Below are 4,640 nucleotides of genomic sequence, written 5' to 3' on the forward strand. Positions count from 1 at the left end.
ATCTCTCATGCTGTTGCAGCAGCTGGGGCTGGAGTCATCGCAAAGCCTTCTTTGGTTTCATGTCTGGCAATTGATGTTGACTGTCATCTGAAACCTGTGCTGGGACTGTTGATTGGAAGATCAAAATGTGGCCTCTTCCTGGGATCTGGCCTTCCACACAGCATGGTGACTGGGTGAAAGAGCAAGCATCCCAGGAAGACCACGGACAAATGGTGTCAGCTTTTATGATATACCTTGAATCACGTCTGCCAGTCACAGACCTTCTCAAATTCAAAGGGACGGAGCACAGACCTGGCCTCATCATGGAGCAATGTTAAGGTTATGTTTGAAGAAGCACATGCTATTATTGTTATTGTTATTATTATTAAGAGTGAGTCTTGGGGCCGGGTGCAGTAGCTCATGCCTGTAATCTCAGCACTTTTGGAGACCGTGGCAGGCAGATCGCCTGAGGTTGGGAGTTCAAGACCACCAACATGGAGAAACCCTGTCTCTACTAAAAATACAAAATTAGCCTAGCTTGATGGTGCATGCCTGTAATCCCAGCTACTCGGGAAGCTGAGGCAGGAGAATCGCTTGAACCTGGAGACAGAGGTTTTGGTGAGCTGAGCCTCCACCTCCTGGGCTCAAGCAATCCTCCCACCTCGGCCTCCAGAGTAGCCAGGACTGCAGATACATACCACTATACCCAGCTAATAATTTTATTTTTTTGTAGAGACAGGGTCTCGCCATGTTGCCCAGGCTGGTCTTGAACTCCTGGCCTCAAGTGATCCTCCTGCCTTGGCTTCTCAAAGTGCTGGGATTATAGGCATGAGCCATGGTGTCCATCCATGCCTTTTTAAAAAAATTTTTATGATTTTTTTTTTTTTGAGACAGAGTCTTGCTCATTCTGTTACCCAGGCTGGAGTGCAGTGGTGTGATCTCAGGTCACTGCAACCTCCCCCTCCTGGGTTCAAGCGATTCTCCTGCCCCAGTCTCCCAAGTAGCTGGGATAACAGGCACCCAACACCATGCCAGGTTAATTTTTGTATTTTTAGTAGAGATGGGGTTTTGCCATGTTGTCCAGGTTGGTCTCAAAGTCTGGGCCTCAGGTGATCTGCCTGCCTTGGCCTCCCAAAGCGCTGGGATTACAGGTGTGAGCCACCTCACCCGGCCCATCCATGCTTATTCTTGCTCTCGCTTTCCTTTATTCTTCACAGGATTTTTTTTTTCCCTGTCAATCTCTTGCATATCAAATTCCACCTTGGCATCTGCTTCCTGTGTTATGGAACCGAACTGGGATCAGCTCACCTGGTTCCTCCTTTGTTCATTGTTCTCTCATGACATAACGGCTACCGGGAGTACCCTTCCTGCAGTCCAGGAAGTAAAAAGTTGTGTTGCTGAAAGACCCTTTGTCTCAGTACTAATTTTTCTTTGCGGTACCGAGCATCTATTTTTAACATCTATTTCTGACACTACCCGAGGCCAGGAGTTTGAGACCGCCAGCCTGGGCAATATAGCAAGACACCATCTGTACGAAATTTAAGAAAATTAGTCAAGCATGGTGGTGCAGACCTGCAGCTGGGATTACAGGCACGTGCCACCACGCCCAGCTAATTAGCAGAGACAGGGTTTCACCATGTTGGTCAGGCTGGTCTCGACCTCCTGACCACAAGTCATCCACCTGCCTTAGCCTCCCAAAGTGCTGGGATTAGAGGCATGAGCCACTGTATCTGGCCCCAAACTGTTTTTGTTACAGATAGGGTCTCCCTCTGTCACCCAGGCTGGAGTGCAGTGGCACAATGATAGCTCACTGCACCCTTGAACTCCTGGGCTCAAGCCGTCCTCCCACTTAACCTCCCGTGGAGCTGGGACCATAGGAACTTTTCTACTTCCCACAATTCCCTCCTCTTTTACTTTATGTTTTTTCTTTTTAAACCTTTTTAAACATATTTTGGCTTAGTTGTTCTGCCTGAGTTTTTGAAAGAAAAAGTTTCTCTTTTCTCTTTACACTATTTCCAGGCCCCGCCCCCTCCCGGGCCCCACCCCTCCCCGGCCCCGCCCCTCACGCGCCCCGGGCTATGCTGCCTCAGTCTCCACGGGCCAATGCAGCCTCCCCGGCGGTTGAGCGCCACGTCCCCTCCTTCCGCGCTTGCGCGCGCCTTCCCAGCTCCTCCTGCTTCACTCTTTTCCCGGCAATTGGGCGGCGGGCCTGTGGGGCCCGGTCCTGGAGCAAGCTACCGAGCCATTGGGGTGCTGCGGCGGTGCCGGAGCGGGAGAAGGAGCGGGACCCCGAGCACCGCGCCCTCTTCAACCCGGGGCCCTGGGGGAAGTGCTCTGTCGCCTTTGCCTCCAGGTAGCTGGCTGGGGAGTGGGCTGGGAGCGGCCGCGCGGGGCGAGGGCGGAGGCTGGGGATGGGGAGCGCGAGGCGGGAGCTCAGGTCTGGGGTTGGCGCGGACCGGGCCGCGGGGGAGCGGGCTGGGGCCGGGCGGGAGGCAGCGGCTGGGCGCTCCTGCCCCAGGGGCAGCCCAAGCTCAGGCTGCACGGAGAAAGTGGTGGGGCCTCGAGGTCGCCAGGGAGGGATGAGGTGACAGAATGCAGTCGGGAGGCTGGGGCGGTCGGGGTGCCGTCGGGCCGCGCTGGGCTGGAGCGCGAGGGTCTGAGGAGGGTGGATCCCAGCCGACCTGACAGGTTTCCTGGTTCTTGGGAGGCGGGCGGGGGGTGTGGGACCCTGTCCGCCACATCCGCGAGGCCAGAGGCCACCTCTTGCCCCCCGTCGCTGCAGCCGAGGCTTTGGGGCCGGCGCCCACTCAGGGTCTTCCTGGTGCTAGGACAGGTGTTTCTGTGGTCAGGGCTGTTTGTACTCCAGCTCTAGTAAGAATTTGCAGACTTCCTGGGACCGTGACATTTGCGCGCAAACACGAATTTCACCCTACTCTGGAAGAAGATACCGGCACTTAACATATCTGATTTCTTTGATTTCCCCTCGTATATTTCAGTGTGCCAGGAGGGGGAAATGGTGTGAGCTTGGGTCTGAGTTTAAGCTTCATCGGAGGAAAGAACAAGTATATTGTGTGTATCGTGGTGTTTTAGGCATTGGGATGACTTAAACGTTGTTGCTTATTAGTGTAATAGGATACCTCCAACAGATTAAAAACACATGCTTTGCTAAACTTGAGCGATTTGTGTTACTGATCATTTTAGCCTTTTTTTTTTTAATGTTGTAATTGGTTTGTCTGTTACATTTTATTTTAACGCATTAAATTTTCCTAGGCAAGTTACTTTATTTCTACTCACATATTGTTAATTACATGAACAAGGTAGCACTGGAGTTTGTCTTGTTATTGGTTACAAATTTCAGGGTGCTGATCTTTCCACTTAGCCTTCTCATGGACCAGATAATCTGTATCATTTGCTCTTAAACTAAAATCCTGTAGCTTTTTACAGGGGAAATAATTATCACATGGCCAAATGAAACATTTTGAAAAGGCATGTAAAATGTAGGTATTAGTTTACAGGGGAAAATACGTAGATGTGACAAAAAGCTCACATTTGTTGTTGGTGGTTATTCCGAACCAAGTTAGTAGGCTGATTAGACTCTCAGATACCCTTCGAGACACATTGAGCGTCTTTTATACAAAATTTTCATGTTATTTCCACTTTGGGAAAGGACTTTTAAACTCGTACTTACCTTCCACCTGAAGTTAGTTGAATGAATAAATATATAAGGAAAACATGATGTAGCAGCACATTTCAAGTATTTAAGAAACGAACTAAAAATAACTTTTGATCCTAAGTTAATATGGAATTTAAGCAGAATTATGATCAATTTTAGATTTTTTTTGAAATAGGTAGTCTAAAATAAATGGATCTTTTAACATTGGGGCATGGAAGGAGTACTTTATTGTATGCTTAAGTTCTTAAAATAGACTTTCTTTAGAAAAGAGTTTGAACCATTTAATAAGCATACAGTCTAAATATTCTCGTAGTTATATATCCTGCAAGAGCTGTGTGTTTGTGCACCATAAAACATCAATAGGTATATTAAAAGTATGTATAAGTACATGTAAGACTAAAGGTAACTGGATCTCTTTACAGTTTTAAATGTGAATTTAACATGTTGTGACTGAAAGTGTTGTTTCAGTGTGTAGCTGTGGACATAAACCAGTTGAACTTAGATGCTGGTTAAAGGATAGGTAAAAATAAGATACGCTAATAAGAAGAGTAAATAACTTACTAGCCATCTATACAGTGAAAATTTTTTAAAGAAATTTGTTCAGTTTGATCAGCCTGTTTATAAACTACTTGCAAAAATCAAGTAGTTTATAAGCTACTCATTTAATAAATGAATTTACAGGTCAGCTTCTTTTGGAAATAGTTTATAAACAGGCTGATCAAAATCACATAGTGTATATACATATACAATCACATATATACACATATAGACTAATTTTGGATGTAGGTAGACAAAACGAAAGTTTTCATTTCGTCTAACTGAAAGAGACTTTAAATGAAAGGGGATTATTGGACACCTGAAGTTAGTTTGAGTAGTGATTGCCATGTAGCAGTACTACTCAAAGATGTGACCCTTAGGAAAAGAAAGTTTGAGCCCAGGCCAGGCACAGTGGCTCATGCCTGTAATACCAGCAGGTATTTTAGGAAAA

General features: G+C 47.0%; 1 long non-coding RNA gene across 2 annotated transcripts in view; it reads left to right on the plus strand.

Moving 5' to 3' along the window:
* The first annotated feature begins 2,122 nt into the window (after positions 1-2,122).
* LOC108293628 overlaps positions 2,123-4,640 on the plus strand; it is a 31,516-nt gene continuing 28,998 nt past the window's right edge. For both annotated transcript variants that reach the window (XR_005197778.1, XR_005197779.1), the window contains exon 1: positions 2,123-2,332. This is a non-coding gene — a long non-coding RNA (uncharacterized LOC108293628). The remainder of the gene's footprint in view (positions 2,333-4,640) is intronic.

This window comes from Cebus imitator, unplaced genomic scaffold, assembly GCF_001604975.1.
Source record: "Cebus imitator isolate Cc_AM_T3 unplaced genomic scaffold, Cebus_imitator-1.0 Scaffold541, whole genome shotgun sequence".
Classification (NCBI taxonomy): domain Eukaryota; kingdom Metazoa; phylum Chordata; class Mammalia; order Primates; family Cebidae; genus Cebus; species Cebus imitator.